At 44.0% G+C, this 19,305-nt stretch overlaps 1 long non-coding RNA gene across 1 annotated transcript in view; it reads left to right on the top strand.

Annotated features, from left to right (window-relative positions):
- Window positions 1-19,305, top strand: part of LOC118011276 — a 41,971-nt gene that overhangs the window by 11,950 nt on the left and 10,716 nt on the right. The window contains exons 2-3 of the long non-coding RNA XR_004679442.1: window positions 15,331-15,971; window positions 18,625-18,752. This is a non-coding gene — a long non-coding RNA (uncharacterized LOC118011276). The remainder of the gene's footprint in view (window positions 1-15,330; window positions 15,972-18,624; window positions 18,753-19,305) is intronic.

The following is a 19,305-nucleotide window of genomic DNA, read 5'->3' as shown; positions in this document are numbered from 1 at the left end:
AAACACAAAAAACAAATTCTCTAAAGAGGATGTATGGATGGAAACAAGCACATGAAAAGATGTTCAACATCATTACCTGTCAGGGAAATGCAAGTTAAAACCAGCACTGCTGTCAGTACATATCTATCAGAGTGGCTAAAATAAAAAAAAGTGCCAACACCAAATGCTGGTGAGGATGCAAAAAATTGGATTGCTCATGCATTGTTGGCGGGACTATAAAATGGTTTAGCCACTTCCAAAACCATGTGACAGTTCTTTATAGAATTAAACATACAATTACTATATAACTCAGCAATTGCACTCGGGAATGTATCCCTAAGAATGAAAATTTATATTCTCACAAAATCCTCTATACACATGTTTGTCACAGCTTTATTTGTGATAGCTAAAAACTGGAATCAGCTCAGTTAACAAATGGACTACTTGCACTCAGTCCTTGTCTCAAGATCTGCTTTTAGAGATCGCTAAGACACATATGAAGAAAACTAACAGTATGAAAGCAGAAACCCAGGAAAGCAAACATAACAGACTCCTGGGGAAACAAGTAATTCAGCAAATGAAACAATGTAAAACACCATGACCCCCACAACACTTAAATTTATATTAACAGATTCATTTAACAAGATGTTGCAGCTATAAAATGAGAACAAGCTGCTATTTAAATGGAACAATTAGGGCGCCTGGGTGGCTCAGTCGTTAAGCGTCTGCCTTCGGCTCAGGTCATGATCCCAGGGTCCTGGGATCGAGTCCCGCATCGGGCTCCCTGCTCGGCGGGAGGCCTGCTTCTCCCTCTCCCACTCACCCTGCTTGTGTTCCTGCTCTCACTCTCTCTCTCTGTCAAATAAATAAAATAAAATCTTAAAAAAAAAATAAATGGAACAATTAGGGAACAACAACAACAAAAGGATTTCTGGAAGTTAAATTTGTGATTGGTAAAATACAAACAAAAAAATGTAATAGTTGAAACTTGAAGATCATGTCTGGAAATTTCCCAGAATAGAGAGACAGAAGACATATTGCCTCACCCTCTGATAAAAAGAACAGTTAAGCACCACAGAGAATTAAACCAGGAGTTCCATTGCTCCTCCCCACAGATTTGCTTTCTTCCTCTGTCATTCACTCCTAAATATTGTATGATTGTCATGGTGCTTTTCTCTTAAGCAATGAGTCATTTAGAACTGTGCCTTCTAGATGATATAATACTTTATGTGGAAAACCCAAAAGACTCCACCCCAAAACTGCTAAAACCCATTCAAGAATTCAGTAAAGTGGCAGGATATAAAATCAATGCACAGAAATCAGTTGCATTTCTATACACCAACAACAAGAGAGAAGAAAGAGAAATTAAGGAGTCGATCCCACTTACAATTGCACCCAAAACCATAAGATACCTAGGAATAAATCTAACCAAAGAGACAAAGAATCTGTACTCAGAAAACTATAGAATACTCATGAAAGAAATTCAGGAAGACACAAAAAAATGGAAAAACATTCCATGCTCATGGATTAGAAGAACAAATATTGTGAAGATGTCAATGCTACCTAGAGCAATCTACACATTTAAAGCAATCCCTATCAAAATACCATCAACTTTTTTCAAAGAAATGGAACAAATAATCCTAAAATTTGTATGGAACCAGAAAAGATCCCGAATAGCCAGAGGAATGTTGAAAAAGAAAAGCAAAGCTGGTGGCATCACAATTCCAGACTTCAAGCTCTATTATAAAGCTGTCATCATCAAGACAGTATGGTACTGGCACAAAAACAGACACATCGATCAATGGAACAGAATAGAAAGCCCAGAAATGGATCCTCAACTCTATGGTCAACTAATCTTCGACAAAGCAGGAATATCCAACGGAAAAAAGACAGTCTCTTCAACAAATGGTGTTGGGAAAATTGGACAGCCACATGCAGAAGAATGAAACGACCATTTCCATACACCATACACAAAAATAGACTAAAAATGGATGAAAGACCTAAATGTGAGACAGGAATCCATCAAAATCCTTGAGGGGAACACAGGCAGCAACCTCTTCGACCTCAGCTGCAGCAACTTCTTCCTAGAAACATCGCCAAAGGCAAGGCAAGCAAGGGCAAAAATGAACTGTTGGGACTTCATCAAGATAAAAAGCTTTTGCACAGCAAAGAAGACATGAACAGATATTTTTCCAAAGAAGACATCCAAATGGCCAACAGACACATGAAAAAGTGCTCAATATCGCTCAGCATCAGGGAAATCCAAATCAAAACCTCAATGAGATACCACCTCACACCAGTCAGAATGGCTAATATTAACAAGTCAGGAAACGACAGATGTTGGCGGGGATGCGGAGAAAGGGGTGGGAAGGCAAGCTACACTATTGGTGGGAATGCAAGCTGGTGCAGCCACTCTGGAAAACTGTATGGAGGTTCCTCAAAAAGTTGAAAATAGAGGGCGCCTGGGTGGCTCAGTTGGTTAAGCGACTGCCTTCAGCTCAGGTCATGATCCTGGAGTCCCGGGATCGAGTCCCGCATCGGGCTCCCTGCTCGGCAGGGAGTCTGCTTCTCCCTCTGACCCTCCCCCCTCTCATGTGCTCTCTCTCATTCTCTCTCTCAAATAAATAAATAAATAAAATCTTAAAAAAAAAAAAAGTTGAAAATAGAGCTACCATATGATCCAGCAATTGCACTACTGGGTATTTACCCCAAAGATACAAATGTAGGGATCCGAAGGGCTACGTGCACCCCGATGTTTATAGCAGCAATGTCCACAATAGCCAAACTGTGGAAAGAGCCAAGATGTCCATCGACAGATGAATGGATAAAGAAGATGTGGTATATATATACAATGGAATATTATGCAGCCATCAAAAGGAATGAGATCTTGCCATTTGCAACGACGTGGATGGAACTGGAGGGTATCATGTTGAGTGAAATAAGTCAAAAAGAGAAAGACATGTATCATATGATCTCACTGATATGAGGCATTCTTAATCGCAGGAAACAAACTGAGTGTTGTTGGAGTGGGGGGTGGGGTGGGAGGGATGGGGTGACTGGGTGATAGACACTGGGGAGGGTATGTGCTCTGGTAAGCGCTGTGAATTGTGCAAGACTGTTGAATCTCAGATCTGTACCTCTGAAACAAATAATGCAATATATGTTAAGAAAAAAAAAGAAGGAGAAGAAGAAGAAGAAGGTAGTGGGAGGGGAAGAATGAAGCGGGGGAAATCAGAGGGGTAGATGGACCATGAGAGACGATGGACTCTGAAAAACAAACAGGGTTCTAGAGGGGAGGGGGGTGGGAGGATGGGTTAGCCTGGTGGTGGGTATTGAGGAGGGTACATTCTGCATGGAGCACTGGGTGTTGTGCACAAACAATGAATCATGGAACACTTCATCTAAAACTAATGATGTAATGTATGGGGATTAACATAAGAATAAAAAATAAATAAATAAATTCTATTTTGTTCATACAAATAAACATTTCATGACTAAAAAAAAAAAAGCTTTTGCACAGCAAAGGAAACAGTCAACAAAACCAAAAGACAACTGACAGAATGGGAGAAGATATTTGCAAATGACATGTCAGATAACGGGCTAGTATCCAAAATCTATAAAGAACTCATCAAACTCAACACCCAAAGAACAAAAAATCCAATCAAGAAATGGGCAGAAGACATGAACAGACATTTTTCCAAAGAAGACATCCAAATGGCCAACAGACACATGAAAAAGTGCTCAACATCGCTCGGCATCAGGGAAATCCAAATCAAAACCTCAGTGAGATACCACCTCACACCAGTCAGAATGGCTAAAATTAACAAGTCAGGAAACGACAGATGTTGGCGAGGATGCGGAGAAAGGGGAACCCTCCTACACTGTTGGTGGGAATGCAAGCTGGTGCAGCCACTCTGGAAAACAGTATGGAGGTTCCTCAAAAAGTTGAAAATAGAGCTACCTTTTGACCCAGTAATTGCACTACTGGGTATTTACCCCAAAGATACAAAAGTAGTGATCTGAAGGGGCATGTGCATCCCAATATTTATAGCAACAATGTCCACAATAGCCAAACTATGGAAAGAGCCTAGATACTCATCACCAGATGAATGGATAAAGAATATGTGGTATATAGATATACAATGGAATACAAACCAGCCATCAAAAAATTTAAATCTTGCCATTTACAATGATGTGGATGGAACTAGAGGGTATTATGCTAAGTGAAATAAGTCAATCAGAGAAAGACAATTATCATATGATCTCACTGATATGAGGAATTTGAGAAACAAGACAGAGGATCATAGGGGAAGGGAGGGAAAAATGAAACAAGATGAAAACAGAGGGGAGACAAACCATAAGAGACCCTTAATCTCAGGAAACAAACTGAGGGTTGCTGGAGTGGAGGCGGGTGGGAGGGATGGGGTGGCTGGGTGATGGACATTGGGGAGGGTATGTGTTGTGGTGAGCGCTGTGAATTGTGTAAGACTGATGAATCACAGACCTATACCCCTGAAACAAATAATACATTATGTGTTAATAAAAAAGAGAGAGGGAAGAGTAGATAAAGGTGATTTAAACATGTAAAAAAAAAAAAAAAGAACTGTGCCTTCTAGTGTCTAAATATAAAGGATTTCTTTTCTTTTTTTTGAAGGGTGTTTTGGTTGCTGATTGCTATTTTCATTGTATTTTGATCAGATAAATTGATGTCTACTACCCACTCTTTAAAACTGGCTGAGATTCCTGGTCACGTGGGCAATGATTGCTTCCTAAGCACATGTTCCATGTGTGATTAAAAGGAAGGGAAAGCACTAAATTTGGATGCAGCATTCTAAATACCCATCAAGTGTTTTCATTGTGTCGACTAATTATTCTAAATTTTTTTTGTCAAGCTCCATCTATCAGTTTTTGAGAACAAAGTGTTTATTAGTGGCATCTCTGAATGTGGATTTTCAGTTTTTGTTGTGAAATTCTGTCAACTTTTCTGTTTTTCTAGTCGATATCATTAAATATTTGCAGTTATTATACTTCTTTAAAGATTTTATTTATTTATTTATTTATTATTTATTTTTATTTGAGAGAGAGAGGAAGAGTGCATGCAGGGGAGGAGCATGCTCGTGGGAGAGGGACAAGCAGACCCCAAGCTGAGTGCAGAGCCCGACACAGGGCTCGATGCCATGACCCTGGGATCATAACCTGAGCCGAAATAAAGAGTTGGATGCTTAACCTTCTGAGTCACCCAGGTGTCCCATTATTATTGTACTTTTTAGATGGAATTTCCCTTGTTATCATTATGTAACATTATCTGTATCTATTAATGATTTCCACTATAAATTGTATTTTATTTGATATTGATTATTTTGGCTACTACTATACATTTCTAAATCTCTTTATGTTTAACCTTTAGGTAACTTTTTGTTTTGAGTAACTACTATACATTTCTAAATCTCTTTATGTTTAACCTTTAAGTGACTTTTTGTTTTGGGTATATCTTTTAGATAGCATGTAACAAGATTTTGCTTGCTAAAATTTAACCTAGAGACTTGTACTTCTGGGAAGATGGAATAGATATATTTTTCCCCATTCTCTACCCCTAAGTACAACTAAAATCCCTGAACATTATGTATGAAACAAACATAAGACTAAGAAGGCAGACCAAGTAGGGACTGGAGGACCCAGGGGATGACCTGGTGTTGAGTTCTCCATGTTTTCATTTTGCCTAAGTGTATCCCAGACTGGATAATGGAGAAGCTGGTACCTGGAAACACCAATGGGGACCAATGAAGCCCCAAGAAAAGCTTGCTTTCTCTAGCCAAAGAGGCAGTCTAGGAAGACAGAAAACTTTTATTTTTTTATTTTTTAAAAATATTTTATTTATTTTTTGATAGTGAGAGGGAGAGATAGCAAGAGAGGGAATACAAGCAGGGGGAGTGGGAGAGGGAGAAGCAGGCTTCCCGCTGAGCAGGGAGCCCGATGCGGGGCTTGATCCCAGGACCCCGGGATCATGACCTGAGCCAAAGGCAGACGCTTAACGACTGAGCCACCCAGGCGCCCAACAGAAAACTTTTAGACAATGACAACCTTACTCCTGCCAAACCCCACAGAAAAAACTATATCCCCATCTCCACCATTGCCAGAAAAGTCCCTACACTTGTACCCTTGGAAGGTTGTTATGAGATGCTCTAGCTGTTTTGATTACCATGTAGTTTTGGAGAAGGTCAAATAGGGAACCTAGACTTTAGTTTAGCAACCCCTGCCCTTCACATTGCCAATCAATATCATGTGGGGACCCTCTGTACCTGGCAATATTGAGGCACCCATGTCCCTCCCCACTAGTGAGGTGTCAAGGGAGATATAGTAGGAAGTCCAGACTTTCACCACTGCTCAGCAGTAATGAAGATCCCTCTCCCTCCACCAAAGTCTGCGGGGACCATTTGGACAGCCTAGACTACCACCCTCACCATGTATTAATGAGGCATGTCTTCCCACCTGGGTGTCACTGGAGGATGACTGGAGAGTCTGGATTTCTAAACCCAACTGGAAGTAAGGAGATGGCACCCCATTCACCCACCAGAGCTGCGTCATCAGCGACCTGCTAAAACATGAGATTTAAATAAGATCTAGTCTCAAAAAATAGTACCCAAAATGTCCAGGATCAATAAAAAATAATGTGTATCATATTAGGAACTGAGAATATCTCAAACTGAATGAGAAAAGTCAATTGACAGATCCCAACCCTGAAATGTTACAGATGCTTAGAATCGTCTGGTATTTGCCATCATAAAAATGCTTCCCTGTATGGCCAGGAGCATGGGAATCAAGCTTATGCCCAAACTTGGCACAAATCCATGTTCTGGTCACTCACTAGTAACTATTTCTATTTCATTATATGGCTTGGGAATGATAAACAGGCAAGGATTTTCTGTCCTCATTCATGGAACAGATCATCATTTTCCTGGCTCTGTGTGATGCACAGGACCTCAGGCTCAAATCCCAAACCCATGTGATCAAAATCCCCATCTTATTCCCTCTCCTCAATTCGATGGAGAGCGTGGATCAAATTTCACTCATTGCTGTCACCATAGGTTCTCTCTTCATTTTTGATACCTGGACATTTTCCCATTTTAACCTTTGAGATCAGTGATATGTGTTTAAACATCACACTTCGTCCATAGCATGTCTGTGTATTCAAGTAGGACAGGTGATTCTTGCTTGTAGTCTGACATCTTTACTAGAAGGTACATTGGCTCTTTCTCCCAGTTCACTAATGTGCTCTTTGGCTATGACCTTTCTATTATCCAATTTATTGTTTTTGTAAAGGGTACATTTATCATCTGTGGCTTGCTTCCAGTGGGAGCAGGGATGGATATGCTACTAGTCGTGATGAGCTATTCCCTGGGCTTGGTGGCTCCCGGCTCCTTTTGGGAATCACCAACTTTGCAGATCAAAGCACTGGGTACTCAGTACCACAATACCATGGAGAGGGAGAGGGACAGGAAGAATATGGAGGTGATCCCAATAGAATTTTCCTTTTGATGTGTCTTCGATCTGCTCATTTCATGTATTGACTCTTAGCTTGGCGTATCTCTAGGGTACTCCTACCTTTTGGAGCAAGTTTCTCTGAACACACTTTGGACTGTGGCTTCCTCTTTCAATCCAATTCCATCTGTCTTTTATATCATTCAGGTATGCCTCATAATTTCTGGTCCACCTGGCACTTCTTGTTCCCTGGTATTTCCATGGATTTATTCTTTCAAAAATATCTTTTCTCTCATTTCTAAAGATTTTGCAAAGAAAGGTGAGGCTAGCACAAGTTCTCAAGCTGTTATCCCCTGAATATTTTCGCTATTATTGAAACCTTAAAAAACATGTACCATTTTTTTAAAGGGAAAAATACCGGTAAAATATTATTCTGAAAAAGTGTTCATGATAACCACTATACGAGAACATCCATTTTTTTTTTTTTTTTAAGTAGGCTTTTGCACAGGGTTTGACCTCACGACCCTGAGATGAAGACCTGAGCTGAGATCAGGAGTCAGACGCTTAACTGACTGAGCCGCCCAGGCGCCCTGAGAACATCCAATTTTTAAGAGTAAATTGATATAAAAAGACTTGCCCTGTCAGATATTAAAAGATATTTTAAAGCCAGGTTAATGATAAGAATGTGGTAGGACAAAATAGATAGATCAATGAAATAGATTAGGACATCCAGACACAGAATTTAGTATATAATAAATGTTGGTATTTTAAATCATTAGACAAAATATTGTGTAGACACAAATGGCTGACTATTTAATAATCTTTGGGTAGGAAAGAGCTCTTCTAAGCAGATACCACATCCAGAAACCCAAAGTGGAAAACTGGTAAGATTTGATGAATTAAAAATAACATTTCCAGTAGAGTGACAAAAATCATAGACTTAAAATATAATTAGTAAACTAGGAATGTTCCTGCAGGGGCACCTGGGTGGCTCAGTCGATTAAGCGTCTGCCTCTTGATTTCGGCTCAGGTCATGATCTCACGAGCCCTGCATTGGGCTCCCCGCTCAGTGGAGAGTCTGCTTGGGATTCTCCCTCTCCTTCTTCCTCTGTCCCTCCCCCGCAACTCGTGCGTGTGTGCACGGTGCTCTCTCTCAAAAAAAGAAATGCTCTGGCAGTGTGGGTAATAAACAAAGGGTTAATTAGCATCACTAATATTTAAATATCTAGATGAGTGCTTTATGAGAAAAATGGGTAAAAACCATAAACAATTGAGCAAAGAAGACATATAGATAACTAATAACACAAAAATGCTATGCTTTGTATGGAAAATAATATCTATAGACTATTATTAAACGTTTGGGTTGGCAAATACTGGCAAGAATAAAATACTCAAAGGTGGCATGGGCGTGGTGCCTATAGGCCTATAGGTGGGAGTATCTATTCAACCCACAGGGAGGGCTGATTGTGTCAGTATATTTCATCCAGATGACTGATTTCTAGAAACATAGCCTAAGAAAATAATCAGACAAATGGACAAAGATGTATCTATACAAGGTAGGTTTAGCATTATGTTATTTGTGGTAGGGAAAATGTGTAACAACCTATGTATCCATCAGTAGGGAAATGGTTAAAGTGGTGTTTGTCAAGCATGGATGTGTATGTGGTTTTTCCCACCAAGGGATGTTTGGCAATGTCTGGAGACATTTTTGATTGATACCCTGGGGGAGAAAGGAGTGCTATTGGCACTGTAGGGATAGAGGTCAGGGATGCTGCTGAACATTCCAGAATGCCAGGACTACAGACAACTCTCCACCCCAAGTATCAATAGTTTTGAGGCTGAGAAACCTTGACATAAATGATGGCACATTCATGGAATGAAAAACTTTTTATCTATTAAGTATGAGGCTGTATATTTCTATTTATTGAAAGACAGCCAGAAAATACTGTGAAGAAAAAGTAACTGGTTATAAATCACAGGCAGCAAAACAAAGTTAGACTACGTGGTGGTTGGGACAGTTAAGCTATCTGGTTGTATCCAAATATTTATTGTCTCCAGATTTGCTCTAGATAGTGTATCATCTTTTTCTAAGTAATTGGTAACTACCAAATATTTATATGTAGTTGTCTTAGTGAAGAGAACTTTCTTAATAGCTTCTATTTCTGGAGCACCCAGCTTTTGCTGGGTATTGTGCTAGATGGTTTATTTCACTTTTCTTTTCTTTTTAAAAATAGCCTTTTGTTAGTACCAAAGCAGTACAGGTAAATTATACAAAATCAGAAAGTACGGATAAGCAAGCATTTAAAAATTAAGACATTCTTCACCACCAACGGTTCCATTGCAGCACACAGGTGCATACCCTTCCAGATCTTTCCTTGTGTATGTGTTACACATATATGTAATAAATGAAATCACGGTGTTTTGTTAATGTCCTTTTTTCAGGTTACCATCTGCACTTTCTATTCTAGTACATTTTTGTATCATCGATATCCAGACCATATTCAAACTTTCCCAAATGACCCAATTGTGTCACTGAAAGCTGGTTTATCTTCAAAAAAAGAGAACAGGAAAAACAAAAAAATCCCGAATTCATCACCATTTGAAATAGCTGTTTTGAAAATTGGTAATTAACGGGGAAGAAGTCAGCAGTTATCCTGCCTTTCCATTAGGAGCTGAACTTGGGAGGTAACCGGAAAGCTCCAGTGAATGAAAGAAAGAATGACTTTACCTGGGTACTCCTTGAGTCTTAATTCAGATCTGAATCTCTTGCACACAGTAGGGCTCGACGAATGGGAATTGATTAGTAATGAATGCTAACCACTTGGTGGCAAATAACCAGGAAAAACTCTTCTGAGTGAGACTCTTGGAAAAAACAGACCTAGGAATCATGGCAAAGTCAGCCTCTGAAGAACCAAACTGTCCATTTCCTACAACTGAGAAACAATTCACGTTTTAAGGATCAGGTTTGTTCCATTCTCTGACTGTAGCATTTGAGAGAATCTGTGAGTCCGAACTATTGGCTAGAAGCAACAGAAACTGCTTCCCCTTAATTTATGCCTGAATTGAGTTTATCAGAAGGGCTTTGGGCAGCTCACAGAAGATGTGGGAAGACAAAGAGCCAACAGGAAGAGTCTGCCCATGAGACCCCAGTTGCTAGACACTCGATCCCTGCCCCAGCGGGCACCCCCACCACAGCCCACATGTTACCATGTCTGGCATCCTCTCTCTTCCACCCAGTCACATGGAAAAACCTCCAACAGACCCTACCCTTTTGTGTCATTCTCTTCAGATTCAAAATCCTGGGCTTGAAGACCTGATTGGTCATGTTTAGGCCTTGAACCCATATTTAGCTGTCAGGAGACATGGAAAAAGAAACATTTCCCCAATTTCCACAGCAGGAAGTAGGGCTGCCTCCCACCCTTCCTTTGGGTGGACTTGGGGCAGGCAAAATGGCAGCCCTGACTCCACCTTTAGAGACAAATCCTTCAGAAGTAGTTCACAGATGATTAAATGTTCTCATTATGAAGATGGACCCATATTTTTCTCCTCTATTCCTGGCCTTGGTTCCATTGTCTTCATTGTATAGATGAGGAAGTTGAGCCTCAAAGGTGAGCAAAGTGCCCCAGATACCTCAGCAGTTGGTGAGAGAGGCAAGATTTGAACCCAGATCTTCAGAGCCTTTCCCATTATACTGCAGCCTGGTAATGCCTGTGGCAAGGAAAACAGAGGGAGGAGGGTTGGCTAGAGCTCTCTTGTGGTGACCTCGAAAAGCCTGGGAAGCAGAACCCCCGCAGTGAGTTGCTGCACCACCCACCACCGTGGATTTGCTTTCCCATTCACAGCACAGTTGGAAATCTTGAACTTTCTGCTTCCCGCACAGCAGGGAGGCTGGACGAGAGCTGACCGGGAAGGAGATACTTTGAAAACAAGAGTGTTTAAAGCCACTTCTCAGTGGTCACCACTAGCACCAGCCCCTTTGAAACTGCAGGAGTGTTATCATCTTGGAGCATTTTCCCTTTCTTTAGTATCCAGCTTTTTCAGAAGTACATTCTTTTATGTTCTTAAAAAATGCAGAACTTGGGGGGCGCCTGGGTGGCTCAGTCGTTGGGCGTCTGCCTTCGGCTCGGGTCATGGTCCTGGGGTCCTGGGATCAAGCCCCGTATCGGGCTCCCTGCTCGGCGGGGAGCCTGCTTCTCCCTCTCCCACTCTCCCTGCTTGTGTTCCCTCTCTCGCTGTGTCTCTCTCTGTCAAATAAATAAAATCTTAAAAAAAAGAAAAAGAAAATGCAGAACTTGGAAAGTAAATGTGGTAAGGAAAACACACGGTATTTTCAGATCCAATGTAATTTATTAGGGCGTCCTTGTAGCGTGGATACAGCCCCAGACCAGGAATTTTCCCTATATAAATTATCTGCAAAGCAATTCTTCGGAAACAACCACACCACAGGTTCACCGTATGAAGGGTTATGCCCTCCCAAAGAAGTAGAGAGTAACATCATTTTGTGGTAAAATTGTTGCCAGTCCCAGATACCCCTAGAGGGAAACACAATCCTACCCACGTTAATGAGACCCTGTCGAAGGCATCGGGCCACCAGGTGCCTGGTTCTGACAGTGATGTCTCCTGGAGTTGCTGTTGGCTGCCACATCCTGGCAGGCTTGGGGTCCCAGAGTGTTTCAGGACTGGAGGGCAGGTGATGTGGGGCCCAGTCTCACCATTGTTACCAAGGAGTTGCAAGATCCTAGGTGAGTTCTTTACTTCCTGGGGATTCCATTTCCCCATCTGTGAAATGGGGATATTTGAGCATTTCTCAAGGTGTAAAGTCCAGTGGAAGGGATCATCCCTACTACACAGTCAGGCCATCGAATTGCCCCTCGCACGCCTGAACTGAGAAGCCATCACACTTTGCAGTAGGATGTGGCAGAAGTCTCTTGGGGAACGAGAGGGAAATGTAAGGGAATGTTTATGAACTGCCCGGTAAGGATGGCTGAAACTTGATAAGCTCTCCTTGAAGCGACTATGAATAATTCACTGCACACCCCGCCCTCAGCCCCCACTCACCTCTCCCCTGACACTCCCCAGGGGTCCCAGGGGGCCCCGGGGGGCCTCCACGGGCCCATGGGCGTCCAGAAGCCCTGCTTCTCCGGGCACAGCGGTACCCTCCGCAGGCTCAGATACAAGCCCTTTTCCATTTCTCTGCTCCCCCCAACCCCGGTGCAGACTTGGGGGCGTCCATCCCCCTTGTTGGCTTAAAAGTGTATTTCAAGATGAAGATAAAAGTCAAACGATGGCAGGAAACACTCCTTCAGGTAATTTTTATGGCTTCTCTTGAATTCTTTTAAGCAGAGACCTTTCTTGTAAAGGGTGTGAGGTCAGAGAGATGGCAGTTTGACTGAGCAGAAAGGGAGATTTGTTCTACAGTCCGGGTTTGCATTCCAGTGGGAGACCTGGGCAACGGCTTGTCCTCCTGAGTCTCAGTTTTCTCATCTGTAAAATGAAGAGAAGCCTAGTACCATCCCCGTGGGCGGGTGGCGGGGTGCACGACCTGGCATTCACATACGACTGCTTCACAAAGACAAGCGAGACTAGATTTAACAGAGAGAGAGAGTTATTTAAAACCAAAACTGACTTTAGCAACTTCTGCCTTTTAAGGGATGGAGCGAGGGGAAGCAGCAAAGCCTGTGTCTATGGGCACATAAATCTCTATACTGCTCCCTTCTACTTATGGAGGGGACCAGGGGTGCGGGTGGGGACTGGAATTTCAGAGCCTCTGCCAGGCTTCTGAGCTGCCCAGGACCCACAGTAGATGTACTTTGTTTAGCAGACACTGAGTGTCTGTATGTAACATATCCCTGGGGCCAAGTAGAGGCCAAATAGCGAACTATATTACTGTCCATAATAAAGAGTGGTAGAAGCTAGCAAGAGAGGCAGGTATACCCAATGGCAAAGTTTCACCTGCAGAGCAAAGGACAGAGAGAACTTCCCAGTGGCCAGGTGACCCAAAGACTCAGGAGAACAGGAATGCCTGATATTCAGTTGTAGGTTGTATATGTCTGCGATGTAATCTTTCTCCCTGTGCAAACCTTCAGCAAAGTCTGCTCTGCACAAAGACGCTTTGTGTGAATAAATTCAAGAGAAATCAAGGAAAAGGGGGCTTTTTAATTTTTTTTTCATGTCAGAATGGACCAGGGAGGAGAAAAAAGCTACTGCAGGTGACAGACAAGTGGGGACAAGACTTGCTGGAGGTGGCCCTGGTGATGACGCCAGGAATTCACCAGATGCTTGGAACACAACATTGGACTTCCCAAAGGAAGAGAGATGGGGATTCAGCCAGTTACATTTTTTAAAAAGATTTTATTTATTTATTTATTTGAGAATGAGAAAGAGAGAAAGACAGAGAGAGTGAGCAAGCAGGGAGAGGGAGAGGGACAAGCAGTCTCCCTGCTGAGCACGGAGCCAGATGCCGTGCTCGACCCCACAACCCTGAGATCATGACCTGAGCCGAAATCAAGAGTTGGAGGCTTACCCGACTGAGCCCCCCAGGCGCCCCCAGCCAGTTTAATTTAAATCTCAAAGACAGGTGACCCTAGTCGATATCTGGATTATAAACACATAATTGAGAAACTATATTATAGGAGAAGTAGACGAAGGGACAATAATGATGATTGTGGCTAGAAGAAGGATACGTTTAATATTTTAAAACATTAAAAGTATCCAGCTATATGGGAAGCATAGTAATCATCAGGGCTGTTTGCAAATGTTCCGTGTCTTTTTCCTTCCAGATACAGGGTAAAATTGCATTTCCCTGCCCGTTGAAATTAAATTGGTCATGGACATGCCTTGGCCCATGAAAAGTCAGTGGAAGCTTGTCCCTTCCAGGCACAGACTATAAGAACCAGTGTGTGCCTTACCTGTCCTTTTTCCTCTGCCTCAGTGACTGCTCTGTCACCCTCGGCCCTCAGTGAGGACAACATGAATAAACCTCAATGCCCTGCTTGTTGTTGGGGACACGGAAGTTTAGACAGGAGCAGTGACTGCCTTGGAGCACCCAGAGGCCTTGCCGCAAATCTGCAGCTAGGACCCAGCTCTCCCACCCCCTAGCAAGCAGCTACCAGAGCCTGAATGTTGTACCTGATGGGAGTGTGGATGGATGATGCCCAGCCTTCTACTTTCAGGCACTGATCAGAACAAGCTCCAGACAGACAGCACGAGCTGCTCAAGGGAAAATTCCTCAGACTTCTGCTCCTGTCTCCTGCCCTGGAGGGTGCTCCACTGGTGCATGCCCTCTCCCCTGGCTTCTCCACCCCCAGTGCACCTGGTCTGAGCATGCACGTGGCTTCTCAATGACAGCACTTGTCAACCCTCTTTGACATCCTTCTGCCTTTGCCCTCTGTCCCCATTGTGCTTCTGGCGGCTCTGGGTAATGGCCTAAGCCAGAGCCACCAAATCACAAAACCTCAGTGACATTCCACAGGAAGTACTCATGCATCTCCTCATCTTCTTCCTGGGAGCAGGGGTCCAGCCTGGGAATCTCATTCTCCCGGTGATGGCAAAGGTACCAGAGAACAAAAAGAAATAGGTAAGGCCGCTGGAGGACTAGACTCTACTCATTCATCTTTCTACTGGCCAAGGAAGGTCCCCTGGCCAAATACAAAATCTAGAGGGGGAAAATACACGAAGTCACATGGCAAATGATGTGGACACAGGGAAGGGTAAGAATTGGGGCAAGTAATGCAATTTGCCACACTCCCCACTCTCTGGTCCCTGAGTTTTCCTCAGCCACGTGGACCCTCTCTCCCGTGAGAGCCTTTGCCAAGGCGCCACAGTGGCTCTTGTCCCCTCTATCCTCATGCCCGACTGTTCCCTGCTGTGCAGGTTCACTGGTTGGACTCCCAGAGTCTCAGATGTATAACCTGCTGCATTTAAAAAGCCAAAGACAAGCTGGGCAATTATGCTGGACAACAAGCCCTAAAAGATTTATTGGCTCCTGCAGAAACAGCCTTTAAATCACCTGAGACCTATAATTACATTGGGCACGCCAAGTAAATGCATCTCTTCCAACACCTGCGAGTCAAGTTCACCCTTGGCTTCCTCTCGCTGGCAGAGTATCCGCTCCCTCATTTACTGACCACCTAATAGGAGTCACTCACAATGCCAGGCCCTGGAGATCCAAGGAGAATACAGACAACATTCTCTCCCTGAAGATCGATGAGGTATCGAGATGGACAGACATGCACAGTGCGGTTAGCAGTCAGAGCACTGAGGACGGAGCTTCTAGTGCTGCGGTGAGGGCGGGGGCATGAGCAGGGCTGGAGAATGAACCAAGCTTCAAAGAAACCGATGTGGTCGAGATGGAGTGAGCATTCAAAGGGAATTTCATGGTGCCACCCATTGGCACTTCAGCCCTGCTATAATGAAAATGCCAGAGACTGAGCGGCTTAACCAACGAACATTTACGTCTCCAGTTCTGGAAGCTGAGAAGTCCATGATCAAGGAGCTAACAGATCCAGTGTCAGGTGAGAGCCCACTTCCTGGCTTGCTGATAGCTGGCTTTTTGTTACATGAGAGAGAGAGAGAAAGAAAGAGAGAGAAAGACGAGACAGAGACAGAGATACAGAGAGATAGAGAGACAGAGACAGAGGGAGAAAGCTCTTTCCTTTCTTTTCCTCTAAGGGCACTATTCCCATCATGAGGGCTCCATCCTATCTGTAACCCTAGCCCTCACCCTTCCCAAGAATGTGCTGGTCTCTTCACAGGCTTGAGGACCGGTCCTGGTGTAAAGGCAGAAAAGCAGGGGGAGAATGGTGCTCTCTGACATACCCAAGTTTTGTCCACTGACCCTGGGTCTAAACTTACGGTCTCCCCAGGGGTGTGGTCTCTCCTCTGGAGGAGATGGGCAGTCTATCCGGGCGCACTGATGCCACAGTCCTGTGGCCACTCCCCAGCACCAACCACTATTTTTTTCATCATCCTGAGACCAAGAGTAATAGAGATTGTTTGTTTGTTTGTGTATGCTGTTCTGACCCAGTCTTGAAGCCCTGGCTGGAGACTGGTCTGTTCCCCTGTTTTGAGCAGCGGGTTAAGCCCACACTCCCAACCTCTTCCTTGAGCAGGCTTTCATGCTCTAGGCCAGATGTACCAGCCCCAAGTGCCCTGGGGCCAGGTCCCAGACCAGGAGCGACAACGGTGCCTGTAGGACATTATTCACATTCGCCAATCCACCAGAGCCCCAGTAACGGAGCTAACCCCCCACTGCTTGCGGGACACAAGCTGCCCCCTCCGCTCAAGTGGGTTGTTACCTCAGCTTGGGGGAAGCTTCTGTGTGTGTGGCTCTCCTTGGCAGCCTTCTTTCATTCAGAGCTGTCAGCGACAAAGAGTTCTGCCTTTCATCCCTCTGAGTGTCATTGTGTTGTGTCCTGACATCAAAAGAATCCTTAAATCTTCTAAAACACAAGGGTGGGCAATTTAGCTCTTTCCCTAAAGGCTCTGAAATGCGTCAGCACTGTACATTAACCAAATCAACTCTGAGACCTACATCCTCTGCTGACAGTCCGCTCCCTCTGTGTTCCCAGCTCAGGTGATGCCTATTGTACCAAGGGCTCAGCCGAGGTCAGGAAATGAGCTCAAATGATAGATTTTAAAAGCTCTGTTATTATAATGGCCGTGATAGAGAACTCTCCTAAACTTGAATAATAGCATTCAATTCAAACTTCCAGTACTCCAACACCTGCTTGTAAATAGAAACCTAAGATACTGGAAATAAAACTTGTTAAGAACTTCACAAAAATTTATATCCCAAATCACCCTTGTCAATGTCAACTCCGTGGCCTTAACTGGAAGGTCTCAGTCACGCGCCTGGATGGAGTCTAAGTCCCGCTCCTGCCATCGTTTGGGTGTCTTTCACTGAGATTCCTTCAGGACACCCAAGCTTGATTCATGCAACCTAAAGTCTAGCGTTCACATTTTATGGCAAAGAGACTGAAGAGGACACACGGGACCATCACAGCGTGGACTCACAGGCATAAGATTCAGAAACACGAAGGGGAAAAGCCCCAAATGCAGTTATCACAAGCAGAGCCCATTATTTCCATGAATCCAAATACACATGACCACCTGCTGAAAGAGCATCGATTCAGCAGTGTCTGAGGGAGGGTAGAGGGAAAAAACTCTTCATCGTGATGCCAGCCTCCAGCTACACGTCGTCTGGTGTCGTGAGAATGACACTCTGCTGGGAGAAATTGTCTAACTTCTAGAGGCTGACTGGAGCACACTGTTTTCCAGATGTAATTGGTGCCCCTTCTGCATCCTCCTCACACTCACGGTGCCTGTCATGTGGCTGGCTTCCTCTTGCAAGGCCCTGCAACTCCACGGCCAAGGGCTGTCTCTGGTTGTGGGAGTGTGCTTGGACCATGTGTGAGGCTGTCCAGAAGTGCTAGTGAGCTGAACCCCCAGAAGTAGTGCCCTTAATGAGATGATGTGCAGGAGGGGTTGGTGGGTAAGTACTGCAGCTTCCTCACTGCCCAAGTGGACACGACCAGTCCCTCAGAGTGGGACTGAGTCTCAGGTGCCCATAGCAGTGCCCCTCTGTTGACTTTCTTCCCTTCCCCACTCCACTTTTTCATCTCCCACTGGTGTTTCCTGGGACCATCTTCCAAACAAACTACCCTCACAAAAATCCTTGCCTCAGGCTCTGCTTCTGGGTCCCCCAACCTCAGATCGGTGGGGAAAAGTCCATTGTACGGACTCTCTTCTACGTCTTGGGGAGGCTTTTCAGTTGCTTTGATTTTTCAGCAAAAGTTTTAAATATATGGAATGGACATAGCCTGTCACCTGGTGTCATTTGAGATATTCCTCTTTTTAACATTTTGTAGGTAGAGGATGTCTTTGTTTCTACATCCCCTCTCAATTTTCTAATCCTGACATTTAAAGATGAACTCAGTAAGGACTCTGTTTAGAGACAGAGCCTCCACCACCTCTCGTGAGCAGCCATATTAAATGTCTCAAGCCCATGAAATCCATCTCAAGGGATGGATGCCCCCTTGTCCCCATGTGTGCCTCAGCTGGAGTAGCTCTCTCTGAGATTCCATACCTGGAGCTGCAGGAGGTACTTTGAGTCCTGAGCTACCAGGGACCTTGTAGGGACCAACGCTGTTGTCTGATTTTCCCCAGAGCCTTGAATGTGTGCCATGTGGGTGGCAGCTACAAATCTCTCTCCTGCCACTTGGCTCTCCACCATGCTGCAGCATTCACGTGACTCCAGGATTCGTCTCCCTCTGCCTTTTGTCAGACGGTCTTCGGTAAGTCTTCGCATTTTGACCTGTTTCTTAACTGGATCCCTGTCCTTCTACTCCATATATAGGGTGAGCAGTGTTTGGTGGACATGAGTGCCTTCTTCCTCAATTCTCCCCCTGCTCTTGTCTTTTTCAGACTCAGGTTTACCTAATACTTGTGTTGATTCTGTCAGGCCGAGTCCCCCAGAGTGGGAGAGGAGAGCAGAGTCAGTAATGAATGTCATAGTTATGGGATATATCTATCCCATATTTTTTACTATGTCTGCTAGAGTTTAAGGATTATGAGACCTTGTCTTATGATGAGCCTGAGCCTCAATCACTGAAGCCCCAAATGCTTGACCCTGCACCCATTTCTTAATGGGTTAGGGATTTAAGGTAATAGGAAATCATAACCTTTCCACCATATATCCCTGAGTTTGATACCGATTGGGAGATGGCTGCAGGATTCAAACGAAGAGAAATCAAAATATCTGCTTAATTATTGCAGTTACACTTGAGGATAAAAATTTGACCCACTGGGCTTTCTAATACTTCATTCCCTTGATAGCAGAGCTGTAGG

This window comes from Mirounga leonina, unplaced genomic scaffold (genome assembly GCF_011800145.1).
Source record: "Mirounga leonina isolate KUSES-001 unplaced genomic scaffold, KU_Mleo_1.0 Mir_150, whole genome shotgun sequence".
In the NCBI taxonomy this organism is placed as follows: domain Eukaryota; kingdom Metazoa; phylum Chordata; class Mammalia; order Carnivora; family Phocidae; genus Mirounga; species Mirounga leonina.
Note: the sequence above shows the minus strand (reverse complement) of the source record. Positions and strands in the feature narration are given on the sequence as shown.